The 24,428-nt window shown below is 38.0% G+C and overlaps 1 protein-coding gene across 27 annotated transcripts in view; it reads right to left on the bottom strand.

Annotated features, from left to right (window-relative positions):
- FHIT (fragile histidine triad diadenosine triphosphatase) overlaps positions 1–24,428 on the bottom strand; it is a 1,506,756-nt gene that overhangs the window by 1,051,527 nt on the left and 430,801 nt on the right. The gene's annotated exons all lie outside the window — the stretch shown is intronic.

Here is a 24,428-nt window from a genome sequence, read left to right as displayed (position 1 = left end):
GTTGTTTGTTTGTTTGTTTGTTTGTTTGTTTGTTTGTTTTGAGATGGAGTCTTGGTCTATCCCCCAGGCTGGAGTACAGTGGCACAATCTTGGCTCACTGCAACCTCCGCCTCCTGGGTTCAAGCAATTCCCCTGCCTCAGCCTCCTGCATAGCTGAGATTACAGGTGTGTGCCACCACACTCAACTAATGTTTGTATTTTTAGTAGAAACAACGTTTCATCATGTTGGCCAGGCTGGTCGCGAACTCCTGACCTCTGGTGATCTGCCCACCTCGGCCTCCCAGAGTATCAAAGAGTTTTAAAATATCCAGATTGTAAGGTTTTGATAAAACTGATTTCTAATTTATTGCATAGTAATCAGGTGATGGGGACTTTATTTGTACTTCAGCTTCTTGAAATTCCCTGCAATTTCTTTGTAATTTATAAAGGCCATGTGTTTGTATTACATTGCTTTATTATTTGATATATTTTGAACCACATATTTTAGAGGGGCTTTCCTATCACAAACATATTTCGAAGTTGTTTGCAAAATATTTTTCATTTTCTAATCACCATAAGTGAAGTGATTAGAAAACACGTCAGGTCTTCTGTGGCTCAGGATTTGGCGCTTGCCTCACATAGACACAACCAGTAACTCTTACTCTTGTGCCAAATGATGTAATTGCCCTAGGAAAATGTTTCTACACCTCTCTTGCCCACTTTCATTGAAGAAATGGTGACTGAATCTGAATGTCAGGAAGGGTTGTGGGTTGTGGATATGGCAACTGCAAAACTTCAGACAATAGAGATGTATGCTGCTTTGTGGTAGGAACAGGATTTGAGCAGCGGAAAGGCCTAAATAAGAAAAAGAGAAATTAATTCATGATTAAGACAGATTCTGGCATAAAGAAATTGCAGTAGTAGTAGTAGTAGTAGTAGTAGTTAGTGCTGAATACCGTATCTATTTTCTTTCATCAGAATCTGCTGGTTCCATTTCATAGTTCAGAGGTCTCACAAATTCAGGCAATATTCACAACAGTGGACATAGTCACTTAGACACATTTTGCATTATTAAACAACTGATGCTATCCTTAAATTTAGGTTGCAACATAACATACATGAAATCTGATACCAATTCTTCACATTGGCAACTAGATGGGCATTGAACACAAAACTAGAAATTGTTTTATTTTTTATAAAATATTTAATAAGATTTAATTAAAGTGTCAAAAAAATCCAGCTACATGGAAATGTTTGATTTAAATGTTTTTTATTAGCTAACCTATTCTTCATTTTGCTTTTTAAATTCTAATGGATAATTTTGAATATTGTGCAAGAAATATGACTTTCTTAAAAACATTAAAAATTAATTTTAATTTTTCCACTGTTTATAATTAATTTATATGCTTGAGGAAAATATATTCAAATTGTAAACATTTTAAATACAAATGCAGTTTAATTTCTAATTCTTTAGATCAGGGATCAGCAAACATTTTCTGTAAAGAACCAGACAGTAAACATTTTGGGCTGTTACAATGACTCTTTGTCATTGTAGTACAAAAGGAATCACAGACAATGCATATGTGAATGGAGTGGCTAGAGTTGGCCCTGGGGCCTTAGTTTGCAGATCCCTGTATTAGATCATAACTGCCAATAGACATAAAGTATCTTTAAAAAAAAGAAAACCACCTTGATTATAACAACATGACAATTTTACTGAAATGAAGATGAGAAAAACACTTATTTGGAATAAATATATAATAATTTAAGAACTATTTCAGTCTTTTAAAAAAACTCGCTAAAATGTCATCAGCCCAATAACAGAACATGCACAATAATAATCAAGAGCTGTTGTCTTTGATATTTGGCCAATTTTCAATCATGTAAAAACTAGGGCTTCACCTATACATATAGATTTTGTCCTTAAAAAAGTTATCGCATGGCAGAGGATAAAAAACATTTCTTTAATGGCTTCTTAGCTGAATTTGTTAATTTTTAAATATTTAGACAAATGGTATATGGCCTCCTTTTTGCCCTGGGCCCCACAAACCTTAGATGTAGGCCTGAATACAACAGTGATCAAGAGACAAAGCCCCTACTGTCTTGAATTACAGTCTAGTAAATTCTAGTGCACATCCATTGACTCTAATTTAGACCAGTTAATCATCTATTCTCACAGCACTACTGCAATAGTTTTTTTTTTTTTTTTTGAGACTGAGTCTCGCTCTGTTGCCCAGGCTGGAGTGCAGTGGCATGATCTCGGCTCACTGTAACCTCCTTCTCCCAAGTTCAAGTGATTCTTGTGCATCAGCCTCTCAAGTAGCTGGGATCACAGGTGTGCACCACCATGCCCTGCCAGTTTTTGTATTTTTAGTAGAGATGGGGTTTCACCCGCCCTCCCAAAATGTTGGGATTACAGGTGTGAGCCACTGTACCCAGCCTGCAATAGCTTTTTTATTGCTCTCTCTATATCTATTCTTGCCCTCCCCAACCTATTTTCCACATAACAAATTAATATGTTAAAAACATAAACTATCACCTCTTTCCTAAAAGCTCTTCAATTGTTTTCCATTACATTCCAAATTAAATCCAAAGTCTTTTATGATTAGTATTATTATTTTTGAGACAGAGTTTCCCTCTTGTTGCCCAGGCTAGGGTGCAATGGCGCAATCTCGGCTCACTGCAACCTCCACCTCCCAGGTTCAAGCGATTCTCCTGCCTCAGCCTCCCAGGTAGCTGGGATCACAGGCATGTGCCACCATGCCCAGCTAATTTTGTATTTTTAGTAGAGACAGGGTTTCTCCATGTTGGTCAGGCTGGTCTCGAACTCCCGCCCTCAGGTGATCCACCTGCCTCAGCCTCTCAAAGTGCTGGGATTACAGGCATGAGCCACTGTGCCTGGCCCAAAGTCTTTTTTTATAACATATGATGCCCTCTAAAATCTTGTTCTTCCCTATCTTCCAACTTTATCTTTTGCACTTCCTTCCTTGCCCAGTATTATCTGGCCTTTTATTGTACTTCTAACATTTTGAGGCATTTGTTGCCTCGGGACCTTTGCACATGCAATCATCTGGCTACAGTGTTTCTCCGTTCCCTACTCCCTTTTCAGGGCTACTTTTTTCATTTTTACATCTCTGCTTAAACATTATCACCTCCAAGAGGACTTATAAGTCCATTCAGTCTAATATATATGATTCTTGTTATATTCTGTCACTGCATCCTGTTCAATTTCCTTCACAGCCCTAGGAAGAAAACCTGTAATTCTATATATTTATCTGTTTACTTGTATATTTCCTATTCTGTAAACTTGTTGAGAGCCAGGATAATTTTTATTTTGTTTATCACTTCCAGTGCCCACAATGCCTGGAAATCATACATATTCAAAAGATAGTTGTTAAAAAAGTAAATGAATATCAATTCATTTGTTGAACAAATAAATATGAAATGGATAGGCACATTCTGACCAATCGAACCATTCTAGCATAAAGCCTTTATTCCCAGAGTGATAGCAATATCAGGGTCCCCCAAACTAATGATTTTCAAGCCCACTCAGATCCTTTATTCATGCTGTATTTCCAAGCTGAATTTCCTTCCCCCACTTCTCTCTGCCTTCTCAAATATTTATTTCTTCCACTAATTCAAACTCACTTCTCTCAACAAGTCTTTGGTACCCTTTTCAGCCCCAAATAATAGGTCTTGATTTCTACATTTACTATCTGAATCATTCACTTTAGTACCATCTTATGGTGCCTAATTCTTTCTAAATCTAAGTTCCTTCCATAGTGTATGTAGTAGGGACCATGTGCACTTAAACCAGCCAGCAGCATGGAGTGGAACCCCAAAACATATTGATATCATTGGCAGCCTTAGCCTGTGTTCCCCATCTGACTCTTACATCCCACTGGGAAAGCAGACCCTAAACAAAGGCTTACAACTGGGTAGTTTATTTTGGGAAAAGAACCCTAGACAATAGAATTGAGGAACTAGGGAGAGTGAAACAGGGGAAAAGGGTATCTTAAATCAGATTCCCTAGAAGTACACCCTGAAATGGGTCTGCTGTACAAGAAATTGATTGAAATAGTGCCCTCGGGAGAAAGCTATGGGGAAATGAGGGAATAGGATGGGCCAGGGAAGAAGCCAAGGAAAGATATGGCTTCAGCTGGAGTCCAGCCATGGCCCGAACCCAGAGTATGGACAAGAGTGTGGAGTATGAACAGCACCACAGAGTTATTCCCCTTGACAGCTTCTGTTAGTCCCTGGCTGTGGACTGCCCTTGACCAGGCATAGGGGATCCTCTAAGGTATTTCTGGGGAAGTTTGTTTCCCTCAATAGAGGGTTAATTCTCCTGAGATGAGTTCAGCTGTGAGACCTTAGTATCCAACACTCTAAGCAGCTGGGGCATGAGTGTGTTGACCCACTAATGGTGGTCTTTGTAGGGGACCAACAGCATCCTCTACAGAGGGAAATACAATATCAGTATACATTCTCAAGTCAATAACAACTACAGGCGCCTAGGGCTCAACCTGCTGGAATCTTCCGAGAAAACTTATGTGCTTCAGATGTATATGTATAATGTGCTTCAGTCATGTCTAAACAAGGCATGGAAGAGATTATTTATCCACCAACTCCCAGTCCCCACCGGTCAGGGGTTATTCCGTGGGTTAATAACTCTCTTATACTTCCAGGTTGCCAGTCTCACTCCCAAGGTGGTAGAAAATAGGGATGAAAATAGGGATGCCCAATGCCACTTAGGCAAGAGGCTTCAGGTCACACTTGCCCTAACCTGGTTTCCACAGTGACAGCCCTAATACAGAAAGTGAGACAAGAGGATGTGAGATGGGTCACAGGAAGTGTCCAATCCACTAACTACTTGCCCTAGATCTTTGGAGAATTAAATAACCTGTCCTACTGCTATGCATGACAGAAGCCCTACCAGTGGGGGCTAGCTGGCCTTCACATTGGCTCCTGGTCTTCTCATTGGCTCATCTTAGGTGTCTTAGGCTATCTGCCTGATACACATTTTCAGTTAGGCAGGTCATGTGACCTTACAGACCAAGGTTATGCAAAAGAGAAATGAAAATTAACTTATTAATCTTATGACAGTATTGGGCTCTCTGTATTTTTCTCAGGGTCCCTGACACTGATGGTATTATCTCATTCTTTGGTGATGATTATGTGTGGAATGTTTCATTTAAAAATTCCAGTGTTGTCTCTCATGAGAGCCCAATACGGTAGGCTCTATACACATACTGGTGATGATCGTAATATGTGTATAGCACAAAGTAGTCCCTGAACAATATTTTTAATGGCAAACAGAGATTCCTTCCCCCAACAAATTAAATAAAAATGATAAATTCCCACATTGAAACAAATCAGCAAAACAGTACATTTCCTTCAATTCACATAATCATTAAGAAGTATCATTCGTAAGGGGTTAGAAACATATAATATCCAACCTTCCTGTTTAACAGAGCCCAGCAAGGACTCAAATGCACAGTTCATTACTGTCATTATGAGAGAATTTCTGCCAACAAGTTACAGTCAGGTTACTATCATTCAATCATGTTGCTAATAGGAATAATTTCATGGTAATTGGCATATTCTAGACAAAAGAAGAACTCAAATGGCTGTGGAATCATTAATGATTTATGCTTTCATGGTAAAAATGACAATATATTAGTTTACCAGATGCTGGATCAAGCCATGGGCCATTAACAGGAGGGTGTTCTCAGAACATTTTCAGAACAAATACCAGCTACTTTATTTTCAGCTTGCAGACATAATCACATGCATCCACTATCAGATCCACCACTATACTGTCAGATACATCATGAATTAAAGGCTCCATGGGCTCATTATTGGCTCTTATTCGTAAAAGCAACACGTTGTCCTGGCAAGACCCAAAATATTAAATGGGCATTTAAAGAAACTGCAAAATGTGTTGTTTTGGAAAAATGAAATCTTCCTTTAAACTATTTATAGTACTCAAGTTTTCAAAATGTCCTTCATCCTCAATTTTGCCTCAGTATTTGGTTTTTTTTTTATTTTTATTTTTTAATAAAAGCAAATAAAAAAGAAACAGATTCCTGCCCTGTCAGGAAAGCTTTTAGGCCGAGTCTCTTAGGAACTGGGTGTCATTTATTAGTAAACTTAATATGCTGCCTTCAGAAGAACAGAGGTGCCAGCATCAAATAAACAGGCTTAAAAAAAAAAAAAATTCCAGGAAACTTAATGTACACTACATTAGTAACCAGGACAACTCTTATTTCCCGGCAATCTATGGCATAGATATGTTGGTATGAGATAAAGCTTCCATCTTTCCTGAATCTTCAGAACAAACGTAAAGCTGATTAAAATTCCTCTTCTGTCTTGCCTAGGTACAAGGCTGCTCTCCCAATACCAAGCAATCCTATTTGGAGACAATGGGATGTTTGCCAAACCAAACCGAAATAAATAAATAAATAAATAAATAGGAGAATTTCTGTTTTCAACTGTTGATGGCATCACCCTTGCCATTTCTGGTGATCAGATTATCCACCTAGAAAGTGTAAGAAAACAAGTCTTCCATTTAGCACTTACTGGGCAAAGGGCTGAGTTTCAAGAATCACAACTGTAATCGGTGGGGTTGCTCTTTGTTAATCGGAAAAAGCACCATGTTAAAGAGACCAGTGCCTGGTGTGTGCACCGCATGATCTGTGAGCACGAGTTGTGTGTGCAACATGATTCCTCGTGATTACCGCCTATACGGACAGTCACTGTGCATTAGCGCATTGGTAGCCAGCCGCCGCCAAAAACAGGATGGCATTCTTCCATCGTGATTAGAGGTTTTGTGAGCATTTTGGGATGGGGGACACTTTCTCAGTAAAGACTCTTCCGCCCCATTCACGTTCATTCAGCTCTTTCTAGGGGAAGTTAAAAGCTGCAGTGATAATCCCTTAAGGACAACTTGGAAGAGTATAAAAGGTGCAGTGTATAAGCAATTGGATGAGAAAGCCTTTTATGTGGAAAGTTACTGAATGGGTGGCCGAGGGCGGTGTGAGTGAGGAGAAAGAGGGGCAGCTTTTCTTTTCTAAGGTGGGGAGCAGCGAGGATATCATGGCACTTCAATTCCCTTTAATCATCCCGATTCCTACGCTGTCCCTGCCCCTGGTGTCACCTTGTTTTGCAGTGCCAGCTAGCTCCTCCCTGCCATTTTCCCCTCAAAGAGGGAGAGGGGAGCAATGCGATTTTTGGTAAGGACCCAGTTTCTCACTGAATGCCAGCTCAGCCAGCTGGCACCGAACAGGCCAAGCCTTCTTCAGAAGGGGTTAGCAAAATCCAAATTAGCATGGTCCATTTTAAAAACTTGCTTTTATTTAAAGACTGATTCATGACAAACAGTGGCTCCCGCACTGAGGTCTGGCGCCCCAGGGGCTGGCACCCAACCAAACACATGCAACTAATTGCCACCCTCGGATGACACGCAACTAACAAGCTCCATTTTGAGGCAGTAGATTCACTAAGAATGTAACCCCGGAAGGCAGCGGAGGCAGAAAAGCTCCTTTCATAACCCTGTCCTAGGCTAACCATAGCAGCAGAGCGCCTGAAAAACACTTTTGTTTCATTGCACCAACAATTTAGCTCCACGGAGGGCTACAAACACGGCTAACTTGCTGAAAAGTGATCAAGGGCACTGCGATCCCCCTCATGGTTATAGGAGGCAAGGGCTCTGCTTTTCTCTTTGCTCAAGGAAATACACAAAATTGCCTACTGTCTTGAAACTCCACATCTTGCACCATTTGCAAATCTATCAACCCCCAGTACTTCCCCTTATACTTTAGTTCAGATGCTCTCAGGCTTCCCTTGTACAAGCAAGGGCTCTGGAGCCAGGATGCCTAGGTTCAAATCCCAGCTCCACCATTCATTAGTAATTGGCAAGTATTTTAACCCATCTATGCCTCAGTTTCTTCATCTATAAAGTGGAGAGAATATTAGCACCTACATTACTATGAGTAGGAATGAGTCAATGTAATAATGTACATAGGACAATGTCTGACATATCATCACTCTGTTATGAAAGCTCTTTGAGTCTGAGATAGCTCAGCCTTATGAAGAAAAAATTTCCCTTTGCATAAGCTGCATTTTAGTCAAAGTTCTTGCTTCCCTGTAAACTTCTAGAGATTCAGCCTCTAAGCCTTTGTTCACCGTTCTTTCTCCTCTCAACTGTCCTTCCTCCATTGCACAGCCATGTATGACTAAATCTCATCATCCTCCAAAACCGTTCTTCAATGCCACCTCCTCCGAGGAAACTTCTCTGCCATCCCAACTGCCATGAATCTCTGCACTCTTGGCATGGCCATGGCAATTTCTGCAAACAAGTGACTGTGTTCTACTTGCCTGTTATATTTCCTTTTCTAGACTGACAGATCCTTTTGAGCATAATCCATGAGTAACTAGCACATAGTAGATACTCAGTGAATATTTGGTAAAGAAGTAGATGGTCAGATGAAAGAATTGCTCTGCATAAATGAGTAGCTTTATACTATGGTTATGCTGGGCATTACTCAATAGGCAGGATGGGGGAATCGTTTCTTAAGGACTTTCATAGTTGCTCTGGCCCAAATTAAGAGTTGTATTTAACTTGTCATCAACTGAGGCTCATAAATAAAATCTATCAGAGAAATCTGTCAATTACCACCTTAGTCAGCTGGGGCTGCCATAACAAAACACCATGGATTGTGTGGTTTAAACAACAAAAATTTATTTCTCACAGTTCTAGAGGCTGAAAGTCCAAGATCATGGTGTCAGCAGATTCTGTTTCTCCTGAGGCCTCCCTCCTTGGCTTGTGTATGGCTGCCTTTTCATTCACCATGTCACATGGTCTTTCCTCTGTGTGCTTGCTTCCCTAGTATCTTCTCTTCTTCTTCTTATAAGGGCACCAGTCGCATTGGATTAGGCCCCACCCTTATGACCTTATTTAACATTAATTACCTTTATTTTTATTTTTATTTTATTTATTTATTTATTTTTGAGATGGAGTCTCGCTCTGTCACCCAGGCTGGAGTACAGTGGCGCGATCTCGGCTCGCTGCAAGCTCTGCCTCCTGGGTTCGTGCCATTCTCCTGCCTCAGCCTCCCGAGGAGCTGGGACTACAGGCGCCCACCATCACACCTGGCTAGTTTTGTTTTTGTATTTTTCGTAGAGATGGGGTTTCACCATGTTAGCCAGGATGGTCTCGATCTTCTCACCTCGTGATCTGCCCGCCTCGGCCTCCCAAAGTGCTGGGATTATAGGCGTGAGACACCGTGCCCTGCCTACCTTTAAAGGGGTAATTAAGGTTACCTTTAAAAGTTGTCTCCAAATACAGTCACATTAGGGATTAAGGCTTCAGCGTATCAATTCAGGGGAATACGATTCAGGCCATGACAATGACATATACATATAGAAGCATGAATATTCTGTATATTACTTAACTGCATAGGAGGAACTTAACCATAGGAAGTCCACAAGCCTTTGCTCCTTAAGTCCTGGCATCCAGATCTTCATTATGTTAGCAAAAGTTCAGACAATGGAAGCAAATGTGGCACTCAAATACACAACTATTTTATCTAGATGAAAAATTAAGCTTTCTTTGGAATTTGTGGGATTCAACTGGGGGGCTCAGCTGCTACTCTCTTAGAGGCAGGAAAACATCAGCATCCCAGGCAGCAGCCACAACCCTGTCTCCTGTTAAAGCCATTGCCTCTCCCAAGAACAAATGCAAATTCCCAGCTAAACTCCTGTGCACTTTCTAGGAGGCAGCTCACTTTGGTCCTTCTAGGATCAATTTATCTGATCTGAATCTTTTCTTTTTGAAGGCGGACCTGCAGCTTTATGTAGCCCTGAAACTCTGAACCTGCTTCTCATGCCAGCACTCCTTCCTTAGTCACTTCATAATTCAAATTGCTGTTATCAGCATACACTATTTGTACTGATTTGACTTTCTCACATTGTTTTAAATCACTAATTTCCTATTAGGCAGATTCCTCACATCAATACCGTAAGCTAATGGCTCCCATGGTATTTGTTCATATCTTTCTCTGAAGATACTTAACACTTTTTACCTGGTAGGAGGATGATTTATAGTCATGTGTCTTTCTTGCCAGACTTTTTAACTACTTAAGGTTAGAATTGCATCAAACCCATTGTTTTATCCCAACCAGTGCTTAACATGATACGGCACATGTAGCAGAGTCACAGTAAAAGTTTGCTGTAGTTCACACAGACTTTGCCAGGAGTGCATAGAAGGATTACACATCAGAAGCAATGCAATCGCAAAGGTATCTCGTACCATCAAGGGGTGAGGCCAACATCTTAGAAAATTAAGATCAAATATCATCCTTCATTTTTAATTTAAAGCTTCTAGCCAGTTGACCCAGAAACATCCCACACCTCCACCACAACTTACCAATTTGTCTGAAATAATAAAGAGGAAAATGAGAGGCTATTAGCTCCACTTCCATTCTCCAGTCAATCATTGTTCTAAATTATTAATCAGTTGAAGTATTGCCAAGAAATTTTCAGGCCTCTCTCCAAAAGTGTAAAGTAGTCATTTTCAAGTGAACAATTATTTTATTCATCTAGAAGTTGTAGAATTTATAGACAAGCTGATTTCTGTGGCTTTTTTCCCCCCTTTTGGATGCTGGTAGAGGTAAGAGAGGTCTACATGAACTACAAATAGTTTCCTTTCCATCACTCACTTATTAATAACTAGAATCCTGTTTAAAAGGAATGTACTAAAATATTTTCTAGGCTGAAGCAGGAGGATTGCTTGAACCCAGGAGTTTGAGACTAGCCTGGGCAACATAGGGACACCCTGTCTCTACAAAAAAAAAAAAAAAAAAAGAAAGAAGAAATTAAATTAGTTGGGTATGGTGGCATGTGCCTGTGGCCTTAACTATTTATGAAGCTGAGGTGGGAGGATGCCTGAGCCCGGGAGGTAGAGGCTACAGTGAGCCATGATTGTATCACTGCACCCCAGCCTGGGCAGCAGAGCGATACTCTGTCTCAAAAATAAAATAAAATAAAATAAAATATTTCCTGACGAGTTCAGCATTTATAATATTGTTCCTAATAGCATGCCACTCCTGACTGATCATTGCTGGCAAAAGCAAAGTGATCAATTGTCACCACCCTGTTTGTCCCCAGGATTAACTTGGTAAAGAAGTACAGCCATGGTTTCTGCTTTTGTGGAGCTTAGATTCTAGAGGAGACAGTCAAAAAGAAAGGTAAATAGACAAATGATACAACTACAGCAAATTTTACCAAAAAAAAAAAAAAAAAAGGAAAAAAGAGGCTAAGATAAAGAAAGGGGAGGTGCACCTTAAATAAGATGTTGATAAAGACCTCACTAGCAAGAATCATCCTCCATGGATCAGGAGAATCCTGAAACTGGGGACCTCATAGGCAGTCCAATCCAAAGTGTGAATAGGCCATGAAGATTTTTAAAACTATATATTTAGCTCTGGTCATCTATTGACCTCAGAGTCACTAGATTTCCAGTGGCATCCACTTATTTTGTTCTCGTTATGTTGTTTCACGACTATGACTGCAATTGCTGAGGGGTAATTTTCTGAGCCGGAGGTGTAGTATGCAATTTGCCTTGTCACTCTCATCTGATGCTCATTAATAGTCCCAACTTTTATGTAAGTGATGTGCTTTCAAAGGTAGTGTGATATGTGGCTAAAAATATTGATTTTTTTCTTTTATACTTTTGTTTTTTTTAAAAGGAGGACAAGTGAGCACTAATTTTTTTTATTTCAACTGTATCTTTTGAAGGTTCCTTATGCATATATTTTGATAACCTTGTCTATGAGAATGAAGCCTAGGACAATTAAATAGCCTCTGATTTTGAGATGTGTAGTTTGGAAATACCTATATGGCCGTCCTAGGCTTTAGGCTCATTTTCTTTGAGAGGCTCAACCCCATATTATATCAGATATACTTACAGGTCAAAAGACAAAATTGAAACAAATTTAGTTTAAAGATCTTAATTGGCTTTTATTTGTGATTCTAGAATCAGACAAAACCTCACTGTATAAAAAAGAATGAGTGTTCCAATGAGCTGAGCAGAGGAGGTTTCCTTTACAGCTAGAAAAGGGATGAAGAAAGCAGAAACAAAGAACCTAAAGCAAATTGGTTGTTTCCAAGTTACTTTCCTTGTAAAGATTAAAGCAGAGGGACATCCTTATCATATTGGCTACAACTGGTCTAGTTGAGGATTTGGCTACTGGTTCTCCTTGCTGATTTCTTAGAAGGTCAGATGAAAAACTTGGTTTTGGCTTGGTGGCCAAAACTTCAGCATAAGTAATTCTATTTTGGTTTGGTCTGCTGAGTTTGGTTCAGTGGTTCAGTATTTCAGTCCAAACCAATGGACTTCTATAAATTTTATTCGACATACACGAAACAGTTTTTATATATGAGATCAGTGAAAAATATTTTTATACTTTTGCATTTAAAATTATTTGCTTATGTATAATTTGGTTAATTTAATTTTTTAAATTGCCTAAAATTTCCCAGTAATCATCATTCAGTTTCAGCAATTCTTAAGAACTGAGAAAAGCTAACTCACAAAATGTCTCTAAGAGTAGACATCTTAATAACTATTAAATTTAGTAATTAATCACAATAGCATAAAATTTCATTTATTGACATATCATTAAACATGACATTGTTCGGATTGTGCAATTTCTGCATACACTGAAATCAAAGTAATTTTTCTCGCTCTGTTAGTTCTGAATATTTTCATAGGCCTTTGAAAAATACATTGGCCCTAGTCATTAGGCCCCGGTACCTAAAGATTAAAAAGGCAATAGAATATGTGTGTATTCCCAGGTCTTACATGGCACTAGATAGTGGGGGTCTTTTCCCCCTAAATAAAGTTGATGCTATTATAACCATGCATGACTCCAGTTAGACCCAAATGAATGTACCAAAATCACTACCATTTAAAAAGCATAAAAAACCTTGCCTTCAATTTACTGTGATTTGCAAACTCTCCTCTGAAGTTTCACTGAACCCCACTTATAAATATCACCTTGCTTCTTTAGCAAATTCTCAAACCTTAGTACATAAGAATCACCCAGAGCTCTTATTAAAAACAGATTCCTGGGCCCTGACCCCAAAGAATCTTATTTAACAGATCTAAGTGGAGCCCAGAAATCAGAGCTTTTAACCTTCTGAAACCTTAAAGGTTGTATAAGCCTTTAGAAAACATTAGTTGATGTGAGCAGGGTTGATGATAACAGCTGGTAAGATTAGTCTTGAGGAGCTACTGGACAACTCAAGTCCATTTAGGCTAGTCTCTCTCAACCCTGGCTCATACTGGAATCCCCTGGGGCTTTTAAAGCACTTTACCCCCAAGGATTCTGATTTCTTCTGTATGGGCATTGGTATTTTTTAAAGCTACCATACAAACAAATTGAAAAACCCTACTAGCCTAAGGGCATTTCTGTCAGAAAGGATTAACCCACACACTGAGGTGATGATAAGGCCTAACCCTCCTACAAAATGCAAACACTGAAGCAGAGATTTCGCAAGACTAAAATCCATCTGGAGCTCTTGATTTCCAGTTTGTTTCAGCCTCAACACACCCAAGTTGGCCTTACAGTTATGGCACAAGAAAATGAGCCCTTCCCTTTAGTTTTCATCAGCTGGCAGAATGATTTAGTAGCTCTATTATAAAAGCAACTCCATTATAATTACAGTGTTTGAATTATAAACAAAACAAGAAAAATACAGAAGGAACAGTCCTTTAATCAAAACTGTAAAACAGAACAATTTCTGGCTGCAGTTAAAAGCAAACTGAAATATTAAGAGTAAGCTCTCCAGCCCTTTGATTCTTGCCTCTTTCCCATAAGAGCGACACTACACATTTTTTCAATTAAGCAGTTTGACAACCTGAAGAAACCCACAGTGCATGATTTAATGAGCATATACTGTGTGCATGGTAATCGGCAAGCTGACAGTTTGCTCATTTCAAACTGACAAGAGAGCACCACACATTAGTAGAAAGGTTTCTTGGGTCTCTTTTCATTAAATAAGCTTTACAGTTGAGGAACATTCCAACTGTATTGGCAAAGCTGTCACTAATGGTCCCCAGGCAACCTTAACTCTCTGTCACTCTCCAAGTCCTCAGGTCTTGATGAAGAAATTGCTTCTTAAAAAACAAAATATAGATATTTAAAGTTCTCTGGATGTTGTCAGGGGCGATGTGGAGCTTTCTGAGCCATGAATCCACTGGTGATTTCACAGTACATGAATTCTAATCCGATATGTGCTGGTTCTTCATGCAGACCACTTTATAAACTGGAATCGTTTTTAGAAATAATGCCCAAACTGTTAAATTATTCAATAGTTTAGAAATGATTCAGTGTACTGGAAAAAACATAGGCCTTGGTGACAGAGAGATAGGGGTTCAAATTCTGACTAAAATACTTCTCTGTGGCCTTGGTCAAATTACATCATTTCTCAGGGGCTCAGTTTCCTAATTTATGAAACATGGACAATAACATCTGCTTTGTGTGAACAAGATCGTAAAAGTCTTTCGCACAGTTACTGACAACACAGGCATACTTAGAGACTAGTTTACCCACAGAAATTCAGAGTATGGGGTTTTAACAAAGCTAACTATAGTCTGACTGTCCTGAGATTTCTACCATGAGCCTTTATTGGAGTTATATAAGAAGAAAAACAGTAAGCTAACATTCACTCACAAATATGATTTTATTTAATCCTATTAAGATTCTGAATTTTGGGTGTTATTACATCTGTTTTTATAAAATCTCAGAAATAAGAAGGGATCTTAGAGGTCATATGAGGAATTTCTGACATTTTAACTTTTTTGATTACAAGAATATGAAACTTCTGTTTCCCTCTTTGCTCTGCTTGTCAGAAAACTTGAGTGAATTCTCATGCTAAATGTATATTTGCAACTCTATTAGCAGTAGTGGTTAGCAGATTTGTTTCCTGATTTTCTATATATATGTTAGTAACCTTATTTAAAATAGTTTATAAGCTACCCTGAAGGAAGTTGAGATTTCTTAGCTAACTAGTAAGATCCATAACAAGGATCCATGTCACCCGACTCCAGGCTAGGACACCTCACATATAACATGGAAATGACATAGAAAACCCCAGAAGCAAGTACAGTGAAGCCATAGCTTATTGCTCGGGTCCTATGCCATGAAGATGATCAAACATACTAGCCTTCTAGTTACGAGGAAAAAATATAGAAGCTTCAGTGTCCTTATTTCTAAAATAGGGATAATATATATTTCTAAGATCATTGTAAAGATTTAGAGAGAATATTTTCAAAATCAGCCAGTGTGGCATTCGATACATAGTAACATTTTAAAAGTCTGAAATGTTGGCTCTAAGAAATAATTGTAGTTCTACTAATTACAAGTAAAACACAAATGCATAGACCCTTAAACATCATTTAGAAATCATTTATCCCTCCAAACTTCATGCACTGCTGTAAAATTCTGCCCCAGGCTAGGTGAAGATCCATACTTGCTGTTTTTCTCTCATGTCACAGAGTACATGGAGATCTGGAAAAGTTGTCCATAAATTCCAAATTCTTAATATAAACATGTCTATTGGAAATACACTCTTTTTTTTTTTTTTGAGACAGAGTCTGGCTGTGTTGTGCAGTGGAGTCATCTTGGCTCACTGCAGCCTCTGCTTCCTGGAGTCCAGTGATTCTTTTGTCTCAGCCTCCCAAGCAGCTCAGACTCCCAAGCAGCATCATGCCTGGCTAATTTTTGTATTTTTAGTAGAGATGGAGTTTCATCGTGTTGCCCAAGCTGGTCTCGAACTCCTGGCCTCAAGAAATCCACCCACCTTGGCCTCCCAAAGTGGGATTACAGGCATGACCCACTGTGCCCAGCCAGAAGCACACAACTTTTTCAAGAATATACACATGACATTTTCAGGTTTAATAATTTGTACTTTAGGGTACTCACAAAACTGGGCCAAAATCATGGTCTACCTCTACGTGAAATACCAAGTTTCCCTAGTCTCACAGCCATGACTCCAATGGTGATTTCACAGTACATGAATTCTAACCCATAAATTGACTATATCCAGAATGTAGCCAGACATACCATAAAAATGTTCATTTATCTTCAAGGGAGTCCACAAAATAGCACTGTAGTTCCTCATATGCATACCCTAACAAAAATGAGTCAGTGGTGTTTCACCAGAGAAAAACGATGCTGTGCAGTGGAAGCAGCTTTGGAAACAGACAGATTCAGATTTGAAGGCTGGCTCTGCTATCCATTCGTTGTATGACATTGGACAACACAGTATGAACCTCTTAGAGCCATAGATTCTTCCACTGGCAAATGGAGGAAACACTTTGAACTTATATAACTATAGTAAGCAGGGGTTATGTTATCATTTAAATGTCCCCTCCAAAAATTATGTTAAAATTTAACTGCCATTGTGATGGTATTAAGAAGTGGGACCATCAAGAGATGGGACCATTAAGAGATGATTAGGTCTTGAGAGCTCTACCTTCATAAATGGATTAACATCATTATGAAGAAAATAGGTTTGTTATCATGAGTGAGTTATTATAAAAATGAGTTTGGCCCTCTCATTTGCTCATTTTCATTTTCTCTTGCCCTTCTGCCTGCCTCCATGGGATGACAAGCACAAAGGCCCTCACCAGATGCCAGCACCATGCTGTTGTACTTCCCAACTTCCAGAACCATAAACCAAATAATTTTATTTTCTTTTAATAAATTGCCCAATCTCGGGTGTTCTGTTATAGCGGAAACAGATGGACTAAGACAGGCGATATTTAAACTATTTAACAATTACTATGGTAGAGGCACCAACCAGCATAGGCTTAATGCCCGTTCTGGTGCATACTAATTAAATATGTACTCTGTTTGAAGAATTATGAAGGCATCCAACTTGATCGTAGATCATGGGAGGTACTTAAACATATACAATGCATTAAATGAAGCAAACACGTGTTGTAAAACATTATAATAAAAAACTTAGCAGCAGTTATACTGAGATCTCTATACTCTCCAATTACATTTTTTCACCTGTGTTGAGTTTTTATTCCATGATTTTATTAAATGATTGTTAGCTTAAAGTGATGAGCCACTTGTGTCTTTTGACTCATGATTGAGATAGTCCTCAAAAAATTCTAGATTCGAAAAGACATAAAGTGATCTCACTTGGAATTTTATCAAGTCTATATTCATGTATAATCTTTATGTCTTCTTAATATAATGACTCCTTTATTATGACACATTCTTCTTCTCTATCTCTGATAATATTTTTTGTCTTAAAGTTTAGTTTGTCTGATATTAATATAGCCACTCTAGACTTCCTATGCTGTTTCCATGGTGTATCTATTTCCATCAATTTATTTTAAACCTATCTGTGTTTTTATATTTAAAGGCTATCTCTTAACAGAATATAGCTGTTCTTGATTTTTTATACAAATCATCTCTGCATTTTTTTGTATATTTATTTATTTTTGTTTGTTTGGTTTCTTTGCCCACAAAATTTATTCATTTTGTCAATCATTTGAAAGTAGCTTGCATTCATAAAGCCCTTGGGCTTAGGTCTTTTTAAAAAAAAATCATTCATCTGTTTTTATTTGTTTATTTTTTCAACTTTCATTTTAGATTCAGGGGGTATATTTGCAGGTTTGTTACCTGGGTATATTGCATCACGCTGAGGTTTGGGATATGAATGGTAGCATTACCCAGGTACTAAGCATAGTACCCACCATTTGGTTTTTCAACTTTTCCCCCCTCCCTTCTTCCCTGCTCTAGTAGTCCCCAGTGTCTATTGTTACCATCTTCACATCCACAAGTACCCAAAGTTTAGTTCCTACTTATAAGTGAGAACACGTGGCATTTAGTTTTCTGTTCCTGCATTAATTTGCTAGGATAATGGTGTCTGGCTGCATCCATGTTGCTGCAAAGGACATGATTTGATTCTTTTTTATTACTGCATAATATCCCATGATATACATGTACCAAATTTTCTTTATCTGATCCACCATTGATGGGCACCTAGGTTGAGTCCATATCTTCGCTATTGTGAATAGTCCTGTGACAATGAACATGCAAGTACATGTGTCTTTGGTAGAATGATTTGTTTTCTTTTGGATCTATACACAGTAATGGAATTGCTGGATCAAATGGTAGTTCTGTTTTAAGTTCTTTGGGAAATCACGAAACTGCTTTCCACAGTGGCTGAACTAATTTACATTCCCACCAACAGTGTATAAGCATTCCTGTTTCCCAGCAGCCTCACCAACATGTTTTTTTGTTTGTTTAGTTTCGTTTTGTTTTTATTTTACTTTAGTCATTCTGACTGGTGTGAGACGGTATCTCATGGTGGTTTTGATTTGTATTTCTCAGATGATTAGTGACAATGAGCATTTTTTCATGTTTGTTGGCCACTTGTATGTCTGTCTCCCTTTGAGAAGTTTCTGTTCATGTCTTTTGCCCATTTTTTAATGGGGTTGGTTTTTGCTTGTTCAATCGTTTAAGTTCCCTATAGATTCTGGATATTAGACCTTTAGTGGTTGTGTAATTTGTGAATATTTTCTGTCATACTGTAGGTTGTTTACTCTGTTGACAGTTTCCTTTGCTGTGCAGAAGCTCTTTGGTTTGATTAGTCCCACTTGTCAATTTTTGGTTTTGTTGCAATTGCTTTTGAGGACTTAGTCATAAATTCTTTCCCAAGGCTGATGTCTAGAATGGTGTTTCCTAGGTTTTCCTCTAGGATTCTCATACTTTGAGTTCTTACATTTAAATCTTTACTCCATATGGAGCTAGCTTTGTATATGGTGAAATGTAGGGGTCCAGTTTCATTCTTCTGTATATGGCTAGCCAGCTATCTCAGCACCATTTATTAAATAAGGAATCCTTTCTCCATTGCTTTTGTTAATTTTGTTGAAGATCAGGTGGTTGTAAGTGTGCAGCTTTATTTCTGGGTTCTCTAGTCTGTTCCATTGGTTTCTGTGTCTGTTTTGTACCAGTACTATACTGGTTTGGTTACTGTAGCCTTGTAGTGTAGCTTGGAGTTGGAAAATGTGTGCCTCCAGCTTTGTTCTTTTGTTTAAGTTTGCTTTGGCTATTCAGGCTCTTTTTTGATTCCACGTGTACTTTATAATAGTTTTTTCCAGTTCTGTGAAATATGGTAGGGTAGTTTTATAAACTACCTGTATAAAACCTGTAGATTATTTTGGGCAGTATGGCCACATTAATGAAATTGATTCTTCCAATCCATGAGTATGGAATGTTTTTCCATTTGTTTGTGTCATCTATGATTTCTTTTAGTAGTGTTTTGTGGTTCCCCTTGTAGATAGATGTATTCCTAAGTATTTTATATACTTCTATTTTTTCCAGCTATTGTAAATGGGATTTCCTTCTTGATTTGGCCCTCAGCTTGAACATTATTAGAGTACAGAAATGCTACTGATTTCTGTACATTGATTTAATGTCCTGAAACTTTACTAAAGTTGTTTCTGAGTTCTAGGAGGCTTTTGGTGGAGTCTTTGAGTTTTTTAGGAATAGAATCATATTGTCTGCAAAGAGAGATAGTTTGATTTCTTCTTTTCCTATTTAGATGCATTTTATGTCTTTCTCTTGCCTGATTGCTCTGGCTAGCACTTCCAGTACTATGTTGAATAGGAGTAGTAAGAGTGGGCATCTTTGTCTTGTTCCAGTTCACAAGGGTAATGCTTTCAGTTTTTGCCCATTCAGTATGATATTGGCTGTGGTTTTATCATAGATGGCTCTTATTATTTAGAGGTATGTTCTTCAGTGCCTAGTTTCTTGAAGTTTTTTATCATGAAGGGATGTTGGATTATAGCAAAAGCTTTTTCTACATCTATTGAGATGGTTCTAAGGCTTTTTAAAAATCCTATTTATGTGGTGAATCACATTTTTATTTGCATATGTTGAACCAAATTTGCATGCCAGAATGAAGCCTACTTGATCATGGTAAATTAACTTTTTGATGTGCTGTTGAATTTGGTTTGCTAGTATTTTGTTGAGGATTTTTGCCTCTGTGTTCATCAGGGATATTGGCCTGTTTATTTCTTTTCTTCATTGTGTGTTTGTCAGGTTTGGTATCAGGGTGACTCATAGAATGAGTTTGGGAGGAGTTGCTCCTCTTCAATTTTTTGGAATAGTTCAGTAGAATTGTACCAGCTCTTCTTTGTACATCAGGTAGAATTTTGCTATGACACCGCTACATTTTAATTAGTGATTAGTCCACTGACATTTAATCTGATTGCTGATATGGTTGCATTTAGAGCTGCAAGTTTATTATTTGTTTTCTGTTTGCTCCTCCACTTCTTGTTTTTCTTTTTCTTCCTTCTGCAATCTTTGGATCATTTTTTTTTTTTAAATTTAGGATTCTATTTTATCTTTGGATTTTCAGTAGTTTTTCTAGGAATTAAAACATATATTCTTGATCTTTCACAGTCTACTTAGATTTAATTTTATACTATCTCATATAAAATTGGAAAACCTTGCAACTGTATAAATTCATTTGCCACCACCTCCATTCTTTATGCCATAAAGTCATATGGATTACATCTGTACATATTACATTATAAACACCACAAGACAATGTTATAATTTTTGCTTTAACAGGTCCTGTGTAGTTAAAGATCTTATCATGAAAAAATAGTCTTTTATATTTACAATTTCCAATATTTATTCATTCCTTCTTGAAGATTTAAGATTCCATCTGGTGTTATCTCACTTTAGCCTGAACAATCTTTCCTTTAGCATTTCTGTGGTGCAGGTCTGCTGATAATAAATGCTCTTAGTTTCCTTTTATCTGAAAATGTCCTTAATTTGCCTTTACTCACAAAGGATATTTTCACTACACATAGAATTCGGATTAACAGTTTTCTGCTTTTTTTTTCCCCCGTGGTTTGTACTTTAAAAATATCATTTCACTTTTTCTGGCCTTTATAAATTCTGATGAGAAGTCAGTGTTCATTTAAAGCATTGTTCCACCGAAGATAATGTGCCATTTTTCTCTGGCTACTATCAAGATTCTCTCTTTATTGTTGGTCCTCACCAGTTGGAAGATGATGTACCTATGCACAGTTTTCTTCAAATGTATCCCATTTGGGGTTCACTGCATTTCTTGATCTATGCATTTATGTATTTCACCAAATTTGAAAATTTGGGCCCATTATTTCTTCAAATACTATTTTCTGTTTCATTCTCTTTTTCTTCTCCTTCTGAGACTCCAATTACATGTAAGCTAGACATTTTAATTTCTGTTACACAGGTCCCTGAGTCTCTGTTTATTTTTTCTATTCAGTTGTTTTAAGTCGTTTTTTCTGTCTGTTCTTCCAAAAGAAAATTTCTATGGATCTATCTTTAAGTTCACTAACACTTCCCTTTGTTACCTCCAGTTGCTGTAAGTATACTCAATGAATTTTTATTTCAAATACTGTATTTTTCAGTTTCAGGATTTCTATTTGGTTCTTTTTGCAGTTTCTGTTTACTACCTTCTTATTCATCATGAGTTTATTTTCCTATTATTTGTGGATCATGGTTATAATAGCCACTTTAAAATCTTTGTTAATTCCCACATCTGGCTCATCTTGGAATTGGTCTCAGATAATTGCTTTTTGTCTTCAGAATAAGTCATATTTTATTGGGTTTTCATATAGCGTGTAATTTGGGGTTGTATGATATGCAAGTATTGATGTTATTGTATGAAGAGTTTCAATCCTGTTATAGTTTTCTGAAGGGTATTGATTTACTTGTTTTAGCAGGCAATTAGTTATTCTCAAATTTAAAACTATCTCTTGGGTAGCAGCTCAAATCTCAGTTCAGTTCTTTTATCTTTGTGATAATTTGTGTCTGCTCCATCAAGAATATACACATGACAGATTTTTACATGATGTGATCTCACTTGGAATTTTATCAAGTGCATATTCACCTACAATTCTTACATCTTCTTAATATAATGATTTACTATCATGAAATGTTATTCTTCATCTCTGGTAACTCTTTTTGTCTGAAAGTTTAGTTTGTCTCATATTAATAAATTCAAGGGTCAACCAGAAATTTGGGTAGTGTTTATATACAGATTTGGGAGCTTCTCCTCTCTGCCTCTCTTCTTTCCAAGATTCTAAATTCATTTTCCTGTGGCTATGATTGCCCTGAACCCTGTTTTTTGGGTCTTCAAACCAAAAACACTGTGAGTTTTCTATTGGAGAATGGCCACCCAAAGTGACATTAATTTTAGCCTGTTCTCACTCTAAAAGTTATAAAATAGGAAACTCACTCTGGACTGATCTGTGCTTCCAAGTTTTGAATTTCAGCTCCCCTCCAGAATCTGTCTGCTTATTTTTATTCTCTAGTGCTTCCGGGTAATTTCTTTTTTCTTTTCTTTTTTTTTCTTTTTTTTTTGTTTTTGGTCTTTTGGTACTTTATAGTTGATATCTGTGAGAATTTCAGGTCCAGTAGAACTTACTTAGCCATACTGGAAATGGAAACAAGTAAAAACATTTAGGAAACATTCCTTTACATTTCCTAACACCTCTCCTCAAAATACTTAACCTCCGTCCTTTCCCTCATTTGGTGACATTTGAGTTAAGTTTTAAGTAGAAATAGAAGCCAGGCTCAGGGCTTCCTTGATCATCTTGCCAAGTACATGAGAAGACTTGGAATGAAAACACAGCATAAAGTTAAATGATAGAATGATAGAACATCAATCAATTCTAGCTCTTAGACTGGTGGCATTTAATCTCAAAGCAATGAGGCTTATACAGAATCACAACTACCAGTGATTATCTACATGGTACTTTGCCACGTTATTTTACCTTATTTCTTTGGTCTCAGATATCTCTAAATCCTGCCTCATTGAAAACTGCAATAGATAATATCCCACGAGAAACAGAATACTGAAAATCCTAAAATGCCAACCCAGAGTTGGTAATTGCACAATTCCTTCTAATTGTAATCATTATGGCTTCCACTTCTTGAAAGCTTCTGTATACCAGCCACCTTGCTAACCACTTTACATAAATTGTCAGTTAATACTTCACAACTATTCTCTGAGCAGTTCCCATAACTAGCTTCATTTTACGGAGGAAGTAACCAGAGTTCCAAGAGGTTGAGTTCACTAAGAGCACACAGCAAACAGTAGAACTCAGAGTCAGTCTTTATAAAGAGAAGAAATAGCAAAGGGGTTTTGGAGACATCAGGCACATACTTTTTACTTTTAGGAGAGAAAATAGAAGTCTTTCTAGGAGTAAGTAGGGTTTCTAAATCTTAAATAGTCTACAGTTCTTTTTATCAGTAATTATTGATATTAAAATGCCACCCTTCCAGAAACAATATATTTTATATCGACAGCTTTTATGTTTAAAAAGAAACTTCTAGCCGGGTGTGATGGCTCACGCCTGTAATCCCTGCACTTTGGGAGGCTGAGGTGGGTGGATCACTTGATGTCAGGGGTTCAAGACCAGCCTGGCCAACATGGTAAAACCCCATCTCTACTAAAAATACAAAAATAAGTGTGCCTGGTGGCGGGCGCTTGTAATCCCAGCTACTTGGGAGGCTGAGGCATGAAAATTGCTTAAACCCAGGAGGTAGAGGTTGCAATTAGCTGAGATCGCACCACTGTACTCCAGCCTGGGCGACAGAGCGAGACTCCATCTCAAAAAAGAAAGCCCTCCTTCAGGGCTTAAAACACTAACCCAAACAATAACAAAAGGATCAAATAATTACATGCAAAGGCTCATATGAAAAGGCACATAACACCAGTGCTCCATTTCACCTCATTTCATTTACTGCCTTTAAACTTTGTTTTCCAGGTAAACCATCTAAACAGGCAGGTGACCTGCCAGAGAAAAATCTGGCACATTAGGAAGTAAAGATGCCTGCCTCGTCCCACGACAAGATGCAGCAATGTCTCACAGTTCTACAACTCTAGGGGCAATCCTGCCCAACTTTGCAAATTTTGCATAAACCATGGGTTTCAAGTGACTGTGGAAAGAGAGGGAAAGGGAAGGCAGCATGAAGGATGAGCTGGCTGACGTTGTAAAGTGGATACAGGAAACTGGGACTTAACTGGAAGCAGGAAAAGGAGTATAGTATCTCTGTGTTCTGGCACATAGGATTATTCAATATACATATTTATTATACATGTTAAATTGTCTGAGACCTGGCAATGAGAGATATTGTTAAAGGAGTAAAGATGAGATGAGGTGACAGAAAAGGAGAGGAGTAAATGCGAGTCCTAGGGAGGGGTTACATGAGCACAGTCCCCTGACGACATGCTAGAGATTACCAGAGTAGTGCATTGCTCCTACTTTCTTGCTATTATTATTATTATTATGGTTTTTTTGTGTGTGTGTGGCAGGGTCTCACTCTGTCGCCTAGGTTGGAGTGCAATGGCACGATCTTGGC

The sequence above is a fragment of the Pongo abelii genome, chromosome 2 (genome assembly GCF_028885655.2).
Source record: "Pongo abelii isolate AG06213 chromosome 2, NHGRI_mPonAbe1-v2.0_pri, whole genome shotgun sequence".
Taxonomy (NCBI): domain Eukaryota; kingdom Metazoa; phylum Chordata; class Mammalia; order Primates; family Hominidae; genus Pongo; species Pongo abelii.
Note: the sequence above shows the minus strand (reverse complement) of the source record. Positions and strands in the feature narration are given on the sequence as shown.